Source organism: Bos javanicus, chromosome 13 (genome assembly GCF_032452875.1).
Source record: "Bos javanicus breed banteng chromosome 13, ARS-OSU_banteng_1.0, whole genome shotgun sequence".
NCBI lineage: Eukaryota > Metazoa > Chordata > Mammalia > Artiodactyla > Bovidae > Bos > Bos javanicus.
The window spans coordinates 80,605,111-80,622,104 of NC_083880.1; the positions used below are offsets into that span (position 1 = coordinate 80,605,111).

The 16,994-nt window shown below is 43.8% G+C and overlaps 1 protein-coding gene and 1 non-coding gene across 2 annotated transcripts in view; both read left to right on the forward strand.

The window, feature by feature from the left end:
* Nucleotides 1-16,994, forward strand: part of TSHZ2 (teashirt zinc finger homeobox 2) — a 496,422-nt gene that overhangs the window by 91,425 nt on the left and 388,003 nt on the right. The gene's annotated exons all lie outside the window — the stretch shown is intronic.
* TRNAR-ACG (transfer RNA arginine (anticodon ACG)) lies at nucleotides 2,849-2,922 on the forward strand. The gene has a single exon. It is a non-coding gene; the product is annotated as a tRNA-Arg (tRNA).

Genomic DNA, 16,994 nt, shown 5'->3' on the forward strand with positions numbered 1-16,994 from the left:
ATGTCAAGGGCCCATGGTATATAACTTTTATTTTTCAGGAGATGTTACCCTACTTTTAGATTGGAAACGCTTTGCTGCTAATCCATAAAACAGCCCCACCGTTGCTCATTCCATCCAAACTGCCTTCCAAAGTTATTTCTTTAAAAAGTCAAATCTTCCCAATTTCCCCATTTCCTTCCTGAAAATGCTTTTCTATACGATGCTTGGCAAGACCTGGGTATTAACAGCAAGAGTTTATTCAGCTAAGCCAAACAGCCAAAAGTACACTGAATTTCCATCACTCAAAAAATGTAAAGCTGGAACTTAAGGCAGGAGTCTGGCAATTAATCTTCCACCTTTGGAAAATTCAAAAGTATATTCTAGGTAGTAAAAACAAGTTAGTGAAATAATATCTTGAATAATGGAAGGAAAGTGATTAAAGGTGGTATTTCATAAAAATGAGCAAGGAATATTCAAACACCCTTCATATACACAGAAGTCAGGAAGATCCTCTGGAGGAGGAAATGGCCACCCACTCCAGTATTCTTGCCTGGAAAGTTCCATGGACAGAGGAGCCTGGCAGGTTACAGTCCATGGGGTTATGAAGAGTCGGACACAACTGAGTGACTTGCACTCGGATGATTTAAAGTGCTTGGATGTGCTAGAAGTGTCCCTCTTCACTCCTCCTCACCTTGAATCTTTACATCCATTTACTCCCTCCAAAACATTTTCTCTAGATATTCCATGACTGGACCTTTCTCAGCATTGAGATCTCGGCTGGCGTGTTACCTCCTTAGAAAACCTTCCTGGAACATCTTAGCTAAATTAACCAGCGCCCAGCTCTCTTCTTCGGGGGTTGGCAAATGACAGCCTATGGCTGAATCCAGCCTGATGCCTGTGTAAGTAGTAAAACTCCCGTCAAAACCCCAAAGATAGGGAAATCAATAAGCAGGGTTTTCTCCATGCCAAGCAGCACTCAGGCCTCAGGGCAGCTCGCCCTCCCTCTGAGGCTCTTCCTGGTCCTCCGTCAAGGCTGGGCATTGGGTGTCGTTTCCCCAGAGCCGCCATCCTGTGTTTCTGCCCATGCTGGATGCAGACTTTGGTTGCTTGTGTTCTTATCCCTCTTCCCAGCTCCACTGTCTGCACCTTATTGGCAAAGCCAAGGTCTTACTTTCCTTCCTTAACGTTTAACACAAAATTATCACTGTAGAAACCCAAAGAATATTGTGAATAAATGACTGACTAAACACAATCATGAACCTTTTTTGGAACTTCAGACCTTTTGATGAAAACAGAAAAACAAACAAAAAAACAGCAACAAGTTTGGAGTCCTTAAATCCCTATTCCTTCTTCGAGTATGTGGAAGCAGCCTCCCTTTCTTTCCAAGGCAGAGAGAGGGATGGCCCACACACCCAAGATCCTCTAGCGTGGCCTCCAGCTGTGCTGAACCAACCTCTTCTGACACTAACCCGTGGGGTCTTCCCAGGTGGTCCTAGTGGTAAAGAACCCGCCTGCCAATGCAGGAGACGTAAGAAACAAGGGTTCGATCCCCGGGTCAGGAAGATCCCCTGGGGTAGGGCATGGCAACCCACCCCAGTATGCTGGCCTGGAAAATCTGCTGGGCAGAGGAGCCTGGCAGTTTACAGTCCGTGGGGTCGCAAAGAGTCGGACACGACTGAGCAACCTAACATGCACACAGCCTCCTCTGAGCCTGGCTTTTCAAAGGACACCCTGAGTCACTCCAGCAGAGGCGCCCAGGAGGCGTGAAGGAAAAGACACAGGATTGTGACTACAACATCAAGCTTCTAGTCTGGGCTTTGCTAATCTTCCATATAGTGAGTCCAGGAAGCGGGTCATGGAATGTCTGGGAGATTTCCTTTGCAGAATTGTTCAGCAAGATTAGCTTTGTGGACTGTTTTGGTTAACGTGTTACCAATCATAGAGCTTCTTCTATCGACATATCGTACTTATTTTCTATGCTCGTTCTGTGGATTCAGTTGAAAACACCATCTTAGAAGGTTCTAGAAAGACTCTAGGCATCTCAGTGAGAGTCTGAATGGCTTAATTCTCTGCACTTAGCAATGAAAAGACACTATTTTTGAGTGGAGCTTAAATTCCATTTTGAAATCAATAAATGTGCTTCACTCACTTGCCTCAAAACTCAGAGAGAGGAGATGGTTGAAATAAAGGTGATCAGTCTTAAGTTCAATTCCCAACTTTTGCTGAGGTCATTCTCCTAGTTATTCATCACATCATTTTTTTTAATCCCTACTTAAGGAGGTTATTTTGGTCTAAAATTTAAAACTCATATGCAAAAATTAGCAAAGTTATTTTTATAAAAATGTGGACCATGTATCTTCTAAGAGGTCTTTAAGGAGACAGGCATTCTAAAACTGCCCCAGAAGCTTCAAGGGAGAGTGAGAACGTGGGCTCTTATAAGCTGTTTTCAATTGTCAACTAAGCCACACTGTCAGGTAACCTCTCTGATTTTGTCAGCTCATCTGTAAAATGGAAATTAAAGTGTCCTCCCGACTGAGCTTTTATGAGGATAAAATAAGACAGTCTACAGGAAATTGCTTGGCAAATCATAAACTGCCGTATAAACGTAGAAGAGAATCACCCAGAACTATAGTGGGTGAGTTTCTTGAGCACAGAACAGTAAGCTAGAGAAAATTCTGGGTTAACACAAATACAGAAAGGAAAACATATATAATCATGTAAATAATTATTTGGTGGCAATACTGTTTGAGAATATTGGCGAGTTAAAACACGCATTGAACTTAGACGTTTACAATGGCACGCACTTGGCAGAACACTTTAAATGTTATAAGATGCTCTAAGGTTCTGTTCTGCTTACATATTATCTGACTTCCATGGTGGCTCAGACGGTAAGAGCGTCTGCCTACGACGCAGGAGACCCAGGTTCGATCCCTGGGTTGGGAAGATCCCCTGGAGAAGGAAATGGAAACCCACTCCAGTACTCTTGCCTTGAAAATCCCATGGACGGAGGAGCCATGGATGGGTGCTGCAGTCCATGGGGTCGCAAAGAGTCGGACACGACTGAGCCGCTTCACTTTCACTTTCGTATGTATTATATATGCACACTACAATAGATATTATATACATTTTAACAAATATCAGTAGGGATACACACACAAAACAAGTATAAATTTATGAACAATGTACAGACTTTAAGGGTAGATTTTTAAATTCTGAATGTTTTATTGCTTTTCAAAATCGACGCTTACAGAAGATGAAATTACAGTGTATTCTATTTACTGAAGGAGGGGTGTTCTACACTGGCATGTCGTGTTAAGGCATATACTTCTTATTTTCTCTAAAACTCCCACCAGCAATTGCAGGTAAATGGAAATTGTGTGTGTGTGTATGTGTGTGTGTGCACGCATGCGCGTGAACAGACATGTGTATGCAAACAGCAAAACTGATTAGCCCAGGAACTCAATTTGAGCACAAAATCACAGGCATGAATATGCAGGGAAATTTGAATGTGTTTGTCAGCAACTGAATATTTGGCAAGGGGGAAAATTAAAATAGATTGCACTTAGAGCTTGGGAAGGAAGAATAAACACAAATTTACAGGTGAGTGTTAGCAAACTGCATGTATACTGAATAGTAGTCTGAAACAGACTCATCTGAACTCAGTAGGAAATTGACAGTTTGCGCTAGAACACAGTAGAACTGGAAGCCTCAAGTTAGGTTTCTCAATAGGAATACAGCAAATTACTATATCTACGTGGCAGGCACTCGGCTCTTAAGAGCTGGCAAGATTGAGGCATGTGAACTAAAAATTTCAGAGAGGATCAAATCAGTGTTATTTTTGGTCAATCGGCAAGATAGTCAACAGGTATCAGTGACACAGCCATTTCACCGTTTACTTTTCAGCTCTGTGCTCGGCTGGCTTAGAATGGGAGAAAACCCTAAAACTTTAGAAGAGGGAACAGTAGATCTTTGACCCTGGCTTAGAAGGACAAATGGGAATAATCAGGGGCTTTGCAGTTGGGCACACGTGTCTTATACACTTTTAAACCTTCCTCTTTTTTCTTTTTTTGTATTGCTAAATTAAAAAAAATTTTGGAGCCTCTAAGCCATTTAGAAGATTGAAATTCATTATTGATTAAGCCACACACTATAGAAACACACACAGAGAATTGTGTGCAGTCTTCTCACACCCTTTCTATGCCCACTCAAATTTGAGATTGTTCTCAAAGGAAGAACCACAGAGGGAAGTCTCTGCAGATGGCTGGACTTTTGAATCGTTCTGCCTTTCAGATACCGTCAGTCCCTGGTGGGAAGGGCGAATGGAGAGACTCCTCCAGAGCTCCTGTTTGCCTTCAGGGTTTACTCTGTTTGGTTGTAATAATAAGCCTCTCTAATCTTAAAGCATGCTAATAGATTTACTTGATGTTTTGAGGATTAAGTGAAACAGTGGACGGCCTCTTTCTGGAGGGTTAGGTTCGATAAAGAGCATGTGAGTTGCGTGTGGTGCATGACACAGCTTCACTCACGTGATCGTCGTCAGGGCTCGTCATCTCAGGAGGCCTCTGTCGTCTTATCTGCAGCATGGTGATCGAAATAAAACCTCCTTAAGGGAGCTGTTGACACATAATGATGATGCAGGAAGAGCTGTTAGCACACAGGTAGCAAAAAATTTAAAAGTGGTAACTCTTAGAGTGAAAAAGTTGGCTTAAAGCTCAACATTCAGAAAACTAAGATCATGGCATCTGGTCCCATCACTTCATGGCAAATAGATAGGGAAACAGTGGAAACAGTGTCAGACTTTATTTTGGGGGGCTCCAAAATCACTGCAGATGGTGATCGCAACCATGAAATTAAAAGACGCTTACTCCTTGGAATAAAAGTTATGACCAACCTAGATAGCATATTAAAAAGCATATTAAAAAGCAGAGACATTACTTTGCCAACAAAGGTCCATCTAGTCAAGGCTATGGTTTTTCCAGTGGTCATGTGTGGATGTGAGAGTTGGACTGTGAAGAAAGCTGAGTGCCGAAGAATTGATGCTTTTGAACTGTGGTGTTGGAGAAGACTCTTGAGAGTCCCTTGGACTGCAAGGAGATCCAACCAGTCCATTCTAAAGGAGATCAGCCCTGGGTGTTCTTTGGAAGGACTGATGCTAAAGCTGAAACTCCAGTACTTTGGCCACCTGATGCGAAGAGTTGACTCATTGGAAAAGACTCTGATGCTGGGAGGGATTGGGGGCAGGAGGAGAAGGGGACGACAGAGGATGAGATGGCTGGATGGCATCACTGACTCGATGGACGTGGGTCTGAGTGAACTCCAGGAGTTGGCGATGGACAGGGAGGCCTGGCGTGCTTCGATTCATGGGGTCGCAAAGAGTCGGACACGACTGAGCGACTGAACTGAAGGATCGTCACAGGGTGGTGGTGGTGTTGCGATGACTATTATTTTATGCTCTGTGACTTTGGACTTGTTACCAGGTCTTTCTGGGCTTCAGTCATCTCATCTGTCAAAAGAGAGCAAGATTGCTCCTCTCACTACTTTGAAGAGTGGCAGAAGGGACAAACAGAGATAAGGAGTTTGAAAAGCATCAAAGACCGTACGTGTAGAAGGCAAAAGCAGAATAATATAACCTAATATTCAAATTCCAAGGAATCTCAGTTTCAAAGATGCTGCAAAACATCTTTGTTCTTTGGAGAATGAATGTGCTCCAAAGAACAAGATGTGTGGATGAGCGGAGATGCTGTTGGGGCTGGTGACATCAGAGGCGGTTGAACACGGCCTGTCCCCACCCTTGGGGACATGGCTTCAAGCGCCTGCTCTTGGGAAGTGGGTATGGAAGGCTCGCCATTGAATGCAGGGGCATGTGCATTACTCCTGACAGATGCCACCGTTATGTAACAGACATAAATGTAGTGGCCTTGCGTCCAAGTGGCAAGAAACCTAACTTTATTCCTTCCTACAACTGCATTACATTCTTATTATGAACACCTGTGTTGCTGGATGACAGAACTTGACTGGAGTCAAATCAGGGGATCTGGGTCCATTCAGCCTCCAGGGATGGTGTCCAAGGACTTGGAGGTCACATGTGGTCCTGAGTTAGGACCTTCTGTGTACTGACTCCTGCAGAATGTGCAGTTTCCCTTCTGATCTCTGAGTGAAGGCTATCCTAGAACTGCTAGTATTTTTCTAGCGATGTCTCAGACTCCTTTTCTTAGTCATAGCCCTCAAGTATTTCTTCTAGTCTTCTGCCCCTGCAACGTGGACTGGTGGAAGGGGAGACGCTTCACGAGGCATGGAAACAGACAAGCCTTCTGCTTCCACACTCACCTGAAGGATTAATTTGCATGCTGCCCCCACTTCACCCAACCGGGGGTCAAGGACTCAGCCCAGCAAATAGCCATTGGGAAGCAGAACACAGAGCTTCTTCTCAAACAGACCGATGCCTGCGTACCTAGGATGGCTTCTCCACTCGCCCACAATATACGCTCCTCTCAACACCCAGGAATCCTTATCTTTTGGGTAAAGGGAAGTGGAGAGCAGAGGTGAAATGTCTTAGGCCTAACACTTTCAGGAGAACTGAAGTGACTTTGTAAAAGCCTAGCAGGTCTGCTTTAGAGATCCCCAACGCAAGACTTGGATTCCTTGGTCTGCTTTCAACTCCAGGCGGGACTAGGACTGCCTCCTGCAGAGTGGGGCTGGGGAGACACGGCAAAGGAGGATCCCTCCACGGAGCGAGGGACCCACTGCTCGTGCTTCAGAGACTGTTTACAAAAAACCCACCGCGGATGATTCCTGAAGGAGTGAGCCATGATATTTTGCCACAGTCTGCACAGCTGGACAAGGGCCAGTGAGTTCCTTTCTAATGTCGATGGTTTGCCTCTTGGAGATTGGAGGGCACCGGTGGGTCCATGTTCGACTGTCACTCGAATCATCGATTATTCCCAAAGAAACCAACTGATTTTTTTTCCCAATCACATCCTATTCTGCTGCAGTCTTAAAGGACGTGAGAAATAGTTCTTTATGCTTTGTCATTCTCGAGCAGGTTGTTCATTATGTAAAAAGCAATTATAATTCAGAGAAAAACAACTCGAAGTGTAAAATGGTGAAATGCGTCATTGGAACGTCCCTGGAAGTCTCCAGTTGGAGTCTACAGACGACATCTTTGTGCAGAACATAAACACGTGTGCCCCAGTTGGAGGGGAGGTGTCAGAAAGCAGGTTCTCTCCGCCTCGCCTCCGAAGTCCCCTTCCAAGAGTACACATTTGGCGAATACCCACGCCAGCTCCCACGCCAGCTCCCATGCCCAGAGCCCACGGCATTCCCTGGGCCATCTCCGGAGGGTGACCCCTCTGCGTGACCCCACTCCACCTCTGACCTGCTCCAAGCATGATATGTTCACTGTGTGGCCGAGGATAGTTTGAAAACGTGACGCATCACTCACCTCCTTCAGAACTCCTTCCGCGACTTAAAGCATTTTATTTTCATTTCACGTCACTAGAGCGGCTTCCGGGGTGGCTCGTAGCACTTCCCAACCACACCATACTCTAAGTTTCTTTTTCTGAATTCTTTTATTTATTCATTGATGATTATTTATTAAATACATACTCTGGCCATAGATCCTTTGCTTTGGCCGCATGTAAATAGCACCGATATTTAAATGAGCACACAGATAAACACCCAGCTGTGGCAAACCATACTGAAGGAAAGCTCTAAGAGGCGACCGGGGAGCTAGACTTCATCGGGGTGGTCCAGGCAAGCTTCACTGGCTCTTAATATCTGGGAAACTTGTCATCGGTTTTTCATACCTTGCTACTTAATTTTGACTTTTCAAATAATTTGACTTTTGAGAATTCCCGATGTGTTTCTTCCCACAAAGAGCTGGGAGGCAATGGTTATCTCAACTGGATTTAGAGGAGGAACACCTTAGAGCCCTCGATTTAAAAAAAACAAAGTAGAAGAAGAAAAAAAAGAAAGGGAAGGGAAGGAAAAAGCAAAGTAAGCGTAAGGAGCATCAGATTTACTGCTGAGGGAAGCATCAGGGGCCATTTTATCTCATTTTGTTATTATTTAACGACTGCACAAAAGAGAAGAGGCCCGAATCCTCTGAGGAATAATGCATTAATCCTCATTAGGCCTCGTTCAGTTGGGTGTGCTTTCTCTGCACCACGTGAAGCAGGAAGAGATCCCTTCCCGAGAAGGATAAATGCGTTATCTCATAGTTCACCTACTCTGGAATGCCTAATGGGCTGCACTGGGAGCGTGTGTTGTTTATCATCGCTGGAAAGGGCAGGACGGTTCCTATTGAGTCTGCTAGGCCGTGAGTGATTTATGGTGCGCTTTACCCTCAACTGTTGGGAGAGGCAGCCACATGGGTAGAGTTCCATCTGTGCCATATGCAGCCCCTTTAATTAATGATTTATCTTATTATCTTCCTTCCTGAAAGAGGGGGGGGAAAAGGTTTACTTATATCAGTAAGACTAACCTGCCAAAGAGGATCATTGTCTGAATCCCAGTAACAAACAAGATGATGGGGAACGTTCTGGGGGGAGGGAAACCCAAGGGGAAAACAGGTTAGCAAAACCCCTTGCTTCCTGAAGGAAACACTAGAAGGTGTTTCCTAATCCTGCCTAGCACAGGTCAATGTTTCCACACACACAGCACACACATCTGCTCACGAGTCCATAGAACAAGAGAGGAAATATAAAGAGACTCCTCTGGTTGAGGGAAGTCGTTAATCCAGTGGCTTGGCAGTTAGAAGCTTGAAAAAAGATGACTTCTTATTAACATGCAATTGTCACCACGTTAATAATGAAATATTGATCTGTTCCCACTTAATGAAAATCAACTTATTCTAATTTACCCCTGGAAAGAAGACCACTTCGGGTCTCATTCCGACACCTTACACTGTCCACCTCTGTATTTTTCAGTGGCGTTTATTTGTTTTTGTCCATAGGGCTGAGAACCAGAGAGGGAGAAGGCAAACAATTCATATCAGGTCAACCAAATGTATTTTTCTTTCCTTCCTTCTTCGAAATTCAATTATTTGATTGAGCAAGGGAAACCTTCACGGAGACCTTATAACATACTAAGTTTTAATGGTGATTTTTAAGATTAAATGATTACAATCTTTGTCAATAAAAATACTGTTACATTAGAAATGCAGAATCTTAGATAATCGTTAACAGTCCTAATCTACAGCTCGATTTAAAGCTATTTACAGAGTATACACGTTGCAGTCAAGACTGGATTCTCCTCACAAGATTTAGTCTAAACTGCGGAGAACAATTTTACATGGAGAAACTCTAATAGCCTATCTTAATTAGCTGCCAATTTTGTGAATTATTTCAGTTTTATAGTCACAGTTTTTCTACTCATTTATTTACCTGTGATTTTGAAATTATCTGTGAAGCAATCTCCTTTGGATAATATGGAAATGAGCCAGTGACTATTGCCTTCTGAAAATGTAGATCATTTTTATTTACAATTTAAAACGTAAATGCTTTAAGGTCAGGCCTCTGTGGAAAGAATAATTCACAAGTTGCTACGTTGTTCATTCACACTTCTACATTTATTACCCAAAGGCACACACAGAGGTGTGTGTGTGTGTGTGTGTGTGTGTGTGTGTGTGTGTTTACCAATGCAGTGGCTCTTATTACTTCTCTTAGGTGTTGCTGCAAGGAGGTTCACATAAACATTTATATAGGTTTTAGAAAACAGTTGTTACTGAGGAAGAACCTTTTTCTGTTTACACAAATTCAGAACAAAGAAACATCGCTAAAGCTCCCGGTAATTGACATGTGGGCGTGTTTTTCAAGTCACTGACTGGAAGAAGTGAATGTCTGAGATTTATTTTTGACAGGACTTAAATTACTGGTAGCCTGACACATTTTTGAACAATTACTAGACACGGAGGTGTTTAAAGTAATGGGTACTGTTTGAGGGATGGGGAAGTTTCAAAACCGTTAGAACAAAACAATTTTCCTTTTGATTAGTAAGATGCTAACACTTACATTTATATTACTAAATAGCACACACACACAGTTGACTCCTCAAATGATAGTTTTGTTTTTTCTCGGAATGAAAGTCGTATTTAAAGAGAAAAATCCCTCCGCGTGATGACCTGGTGAATCCCGGGGATTCAGGAGAGGACTGGGCCTCTCTGCTCAGCGTCAGCTCTCTGCTCGCCTCTCCCGCCTTCAGACCAGTCCCCAAAGTACACAGAGCAGAGAGCTCTGTCCTGATTTGTTTCAAATGTCTCGAAAGCCAGGGCTTCGTGTTCATTAATTAGTGACTATCTTTCAGGAGCTCCTAGACATTGTTGAGCCAGTCATCTGAACTCCAACCGGAAAATTAAAATTCACAATTCAGAAACTGCTCGCGTCCCCAAAAGATAAAGCATCTACAGCTGCCGTAATTGGCAATGCGTCGATGTTTCAAGTGATCCAAAAAAGTCAAAGCAGTCATTTCCTCCCCGCTTCTTTCCTGTTGGTGCCTCTGATGAAAATAGAGGACTGCAGGGTTCCCAGTCCTCTTCTTTTGTTGATATTGTGGCTTCAAAAGGAGAGCAGGCTTCAGGGGTGGGGTCTGTCTCGTGGACTTACCTGTTCTTGCAGTTCTTAAATGTGCAGGTCAGGAAAGCCTAGAGCTTGCTTCTTGATCAGACAAACACTGGCGATGCATTTAATCACCCCTCCAAGGTCTTCTTCCTCTCCCCTGGGTCCAGAGACATCCATGAAGTCATGTCCTCTGACGACTCCTAGAGAATGATTCAGTACTGAATGTATTTCTCTTTCAAAAACCAAACCAAAATAAATAATCAAAAAAAAAAAAAAAAAAACCCACACACACACAAAACAGCCTCAAAATCCCTTTTGCCTTTTTTTATGGGAGACACAAAGAACTTTGCATTTGCCAGGGTCTAGAGCATTTGTTCTCAACCAGGGGTGATTTAGGCCACTCCCCCTGGGGTCATTTGGCAATTTCTAAAGATATTTGCAGTTTTCACAATTGGGGACTTGCTACTGGCTTCGAGAGGGGAGAGGTTGGGGATACTGCTAAACATCCCACAGGACAGTCCCCACGACAAAGAATTATCTGAGCCCAAATGTGCATGGTGCTGAGGCTGAGCAACTCCGGCGGAGAGGCATGAGGTGACGCCAGTTCAGGAATGTTCTGCGCTTCCATGTTGCTCTGGGTGCTGGGAATTTTCCCCCCTGACCCACACATCCAGATGAAGCAGTATCGAGAATGCAAAACGGCAGCAACAGCAGTTTAGGACGTCATCATCCTTCCAGGAGACGGAGGACACGTCTTTACAGTCACACAGCCCACGTTCCCAGCTTCTTTAAAAGAACATAATGTGCAAATAAATATGAGTAGAAAGAGAATGTTCAGTGCAGACAACAAAGCAATACTGATGTAGCAATATTAATGACCACGCTGGGGGAGGGGCGGGCTTCCTACTATGTTCCAGTCTTAGAAACAAGCCCTTTATCATGCTGCTTTGCCCGAGGCTCACGGGAGGACCGGGAGGTCGGATTACTGGGAGTAGACCTCACTCCCAGTAGGGTCTCTGTCCCCTCCTCATTTTGTAAGCTTGCACAATAAGATTTTCTTTCCAGTCTCCCTAGTCCTCACTGCAACAGGAGAGAGTGAATCTAAATGATGTATTGTTCCCATCCTATTTTTAAGAACTCATGAAATCCATGAACTATCCATAGATTTTAATCTATATGATGAAAAGTAACTGCTTTGGCTTCATTCCCTTCTTCTGAGCTGGATATTTTGACATCATCCCTGGATGGTTTTCCAAAATTACTTTGGAAAGTCAACGTTAGGCATCTGGAAAGTACAGGAATCACGTGAGACTGGGGCATTTCCTCTGGGTCACTGTGGGCCAAGCAGGTAAATTTGCTAGAAAGTGAGAGATTCTCATCCTTGGGGAGGAAAGGAACGCTTCTGCCACGCACACTTTCATCCACCTGTCCTTCCATCTGTCCATCCATCCATACTTCCATCCATCCATTCACCCACCCATCAGCCCAGCTCTTGTCTTCTTCCATCCACACAAATGGATAGAAACACATCTGAAATACATTCAACAAAGATTAGGAGTTATTTCTAGATGCTGGAATGTTAGATGACTTTTAAATTTTCTTCTTTATAATTTTTATTGCTTAAGCATAGTAAGTATGAGTCATTTTTAACAATGAGATTATTATTTTTTAGAAGGAAGATGGTGATATGAGATGAGCTAATGGACACTTTTCAACAGTCCAGGAAAACTGTCTTGATAGTTAAAAAGAGTGCTTCCCATCTTCTATTAACTCTGTTCTGCTAAGTTAAAAAAAAAAAAATTGGTCTATTTTCAGTTTGGGGTATAGGTTGATTGATGTAACTTTTCATTCTGAAATATGTATGTTTAATTATAGTTTTCCACTGACCTCAGTGTTTGTCACATTCACTATACATTAGCTAAAAGTAGAGACCATTTATCATAAGGATTGGTTGCAGGATTTCTCTGGACCATGATTTTGCTACAGACAATGAGCTTTCCAAAGAAATGAAAGATGCGTTTCCAAATTTTAAGGAATCTGTGTGCAGTCTGACGGTAGAGACAAGAAATGAAGGCATGATCTTCGCCTTACCAATCTTGGTTTATAAGTGACGTGTATAACTTTTCTTACCTTCATAATTGTCTTGGTAAATTCTTCTGCATCTTTTTAAATTTCTGACCAAATGTCACCTCTTCAATGGAACTCTCCTTGACTACTCCTTGTGAAGTTACATGTTTCCTCCTTTGATTGAAAAGTTCAATGTTCCCCTTTTTTTCATTGTCTCTTAATGTACTTAATGTATAAAAGGTATCACGTTGCTGAAATTACGTCCTTAGGAATCCGTCCGTCCTGCTGGATTTTGACCTCCCATAGGGCAGGAGACAGGGTTGATCGGTCTGCGTGTCCCCAAGACTTCTCATTGCGCCTCAGTTACGCACCAGGAAAAGAGCTGGCCAGAAAGCAAGTCAGAAGGAGAAGGGTGGTGTGAAATGTAAAATCAGAGAAATGTGTAAAAGGTATAGGTAAGAGTGAGCTTGGTAAAACTTAGGTTTTTTGGGAAAGTTCAAATTTACACTGGCTAAACAGCGAGACAAAACTTGCAAAACAGTCAACCAAGAAAAGAAAATAGCAATTGCTGTTGCTATTGAGTTTCAGGGACTTATAATAAAGGAATATTCAAATTTGGAAAAAGCTTCATGGGAAATATAGGTATTAGTAATTTTGTAACCAAAAAATTAGGGCACACCGTCTCTGTGCCAGGGAGGGTGCTGAAGGGGTCAGCTCATGCATCTCTCCTTTTTCAACAGAGGTAGATGTTAGTAGATCCATTGTACCGATGAAGTGGTTGAGATTTTAGGGAAGTCACACAGCCCATCGGCAGAGCCCCAGCCTCTCCCAAGGTATCTGGCCTTGAAGGTCAGTGTTCCTCCCACTCAACCACAGCTGCTTCATGTCCTCTTCTGTCCCTGGCATTTCCTCCATGTGGAAAGCTTTGAAAAGGCTCCAGTCACATTTTGAAATTCCATGACAAAAAACTGAATGTCGTCCAGAGCATAGTTTAGGATTTAAACATCCCTGTCAATCCTGGCTGTCATCACCAGGAGATTTTTATCCCAACAATAGATCACTGTGATGTGCTTGGCCTGAAGGGCCCTGGGCTGTTAAGATAGGAATCTATTGAGTAATGCAAATAAATTTAAAAAAAGACAGGTAGTCTCAGACTTTCACTATTGCCTTCTTTGCCGTCAGGCCCACAGACAGCTCTAAGCAAAACATGTTCCTTTTTTACCATTTTAATAATCTGTGCAATGGGAATGAGAGAGTGTGGGGTTTTCATCCAGCTGGTATTTTAATCATTTCAATGATTCATGTAGTTTTTGAACACAGAAGTGACCGGAGTTGAAGTAATAAAATAAGGACACCAAGGAGATCTGCAGTCCGATTATGGGAGCCCCACTTGCTTAGCGAACAAAAGAGCCCTGATGGCGAGTCTAGGGTACTAGTTTCAGACACAAATAGCTGCGGGGAGATAGAGGGAAGGAGCATCGCAAGCGCAAAGGCCCCAGAAGGAAGTGGGTTTACGCAGAGTGTTCTAGAAACAGAAAGCAGTCTGAAGTGGCTGGTGAGAACACAGCAAGTCAACAGGATGAGACATAAGACTGAGGATGAACACAGGAGTAGGGTGGTCAGCTGACCCAGATCGCCAGGCCCTGAGGGGGTTCTTGGGATACGGGACTTTCGGTGTTAAAATCGGGAGAGTCCTGCACGAACTTGGACAGGGTGTTCCCCCTAGGCAGCAACCAGGTTACCCAGCCTGGGTAGACCATGCAAGGGCTTTGGACCGTCCTTTTTGTGCAGTGAGAGAGCATAGATGCGCTTCAGGCAGGCAAAGCCTCAAGGCCATTCTGCACGTAGACTGAAACACCCCCTCTGTGTTTTCGGCAAGTCACCCAAACCCCTCCTGGCCTTAGTTCCCTTATTGGTGGTGAGAGGTGGTTACCCCAGATGGCCCTCAAGGTTCCTTTCAACTCGGAGACACTGTGACGTTTCCATTGCTTTCTGTGGATGGGAAAGGACCATGAGGAGGTTCTGAGCAAAGGAATAAGTCAATTATTTTTTTCAAGGAAGGTTAATCTGGCAGTAATTTACAAGATTGTTTGTAGCAAAGAAACATCTGAAGAGAACCATTGAGATATTATAACAATCTAGTCAGGAGATGAGGAATGCATGGACCAGGGCAAGAGCAGAAGGATGATGGAGACAGGAAGGAAGCATGCGGTGAGAGTAACAAGAAAAAGGCCAGGACTTGGTGACCGATTGCATATGGCCGGTAATGGAGTTAATGAAGTATGGTTTCATTCCCTCACCCTTGTCCTCAACTTGCTGGGTGCATGTCCGCATGTTGGACACTGAGGAAGTGGATATGAGAGAGACCTCGACTTCATGGAGCTCACAGTCTCGTGGAGGAAACCAGTATCAGGCTGCACATTCCCGATGTGCTTAAGTGCTGTGAAATGGGTGTGAGGCTGCTTTACAAGCGATGAATGGAGGCCGGACGGCGGGGAAACCCAGACTAGAAATTGAGAGGCTCACTGAGATGAGTGGTCTCAAAGCTCGCAGCTAAGAAGTCAGCAATGAATTAGGCTGGTGGTGGGAGGAGGGCAGACCGGGAGGCAGCAAAGCACGGAGAGGAGCGTCTCAGACACCAGGACAGTGTTTACCAAGGACAGGAGGCCGGAAAAGGCTGGCACAGCTGATGGGCTTAGAAAAGTCTGGTGTGGCTGAGGACTAGAGAAAGTGTTAGTCACGCAGTCATGTCTGACTCTTTGAGACTCCGTGGATTGTAGCCCGCCAGGCTCCTCTGTCCATGGAATTCTCCAGGCAAGAATACTGGGGTGGGTGGCCATTTCCATCTCCAGGGGATCTTCCCAACCCAGGGATGGAACCCAGTTCTCCTGCATTGCAAACAAATTCTTTACCATCTGAGTCACCAGAGGCTCCTAAAAGGTTGGAAAGGGTCAAATTAGAAAAGAGACTGACAGACACCAGCCCATTTTGGACACAATTCTGAGAGCAATGGGGAGTCATTAAAGAAAGGGTCGTAAACAGGACCCCCTGAACTGAGTTTTGAATATTTGGATAAAGGAGATTAGTGGTGGTCCTCAGGGATCTGGGGCTCTGAGGTGAGTGAACAGACACATTTTGGTGGAAAAGCAGGAGAGAACAAAGGAATAATGTGACCAGTTGGAAATAGTCCCCAGAGTATTAAAGATATGGAACCATAAGCTTGGCAGAAAGATCAGTGGTAAAAATAATACCATCAGGGTCATGATGGAAAAGCCAATCAGAAGGGAGGAAGACTCGGGAGGTTTGGGTACATGGAAGCCAAATATGAGTCACTCAGAAGGGGCAGTGGAGACATCAAGCGCTCAACCAAAGTCAGAGAAAAACAAAGCCCGACTGAAGGCCAGTAAGCGCGGCAATTAATAGATCATTTGTTATCTCTGAAAAGGAGGTTAGTGACTAATGTTTGGATTACATCACTTTGGACAATATTAATAATGAATTTCCTGATATTCACTTGCAAAAATGCAATGGAAACTGACTGCTCATTCTCCCTGTCTTTCCTGAAAATTCTCAAATTTGCAAATACTTTAATCCTCTCTGAGTACTGCAGCAGAAAGTTGAAATGTGCTCTGTGTGCAATGCGGGTATGTTTTTGTTACCCAACCCCTCCCCTTTCAGGTGTACGGAATGTCAGTGTCTTGGACTTCCTGAATGGCCAGGCAGAGAGTTCACAGGACGGCCTCAGGGGGCTGAGCCGTGAGAAGGAGAGGGGAACAAAGTGAGGGGCTTATATCGTCACGAATCCAACGTTGCAGTAGCGATCTGTGTGCTCATATTTACAGAGAGACATTTCTATCAGCCGAAGATCTAAACCCCAGATCTAAAAACACGTGGGGAGAAAGCTTTGCTATTAGGGAGATTACTCAAAATAAGGAGTATAATGTGGATTTAAGCACTTCATTTCAGTAGCATTGATTCCTAGGCATTTTTTAACACTTAAAATATCAAGTAATACTTGTTTGTTGTAAAAGTTTGCCAAGTTCGGGAAATTATAATTTGCCTGACATATACTAGACACTCATTAAATATTTCATGAATGAACGAATGAACACAAATGATGTAAAACAACAGTGGATTGGGGGACATAGTTACTTGGAGGGCATAGACATATTCAGGGTTTTGCCATGTAAACGACATTATATGCAGTCTTTGAGCCTTAGGAAGTTGTAGGTTTTTAATCAGGGGACTATATAAACAAGTTGTCTTTAGAACATTACTCTGGCTGCTTTGTACTGGATGCCTCGCAGTATAATGTGGTGGAAGACAAAGGTTCAGGTGAGGAAGTTAGTTGGGTAGGAAGGTGGGGAAATGATAGCTTGGACCAGGCTATTG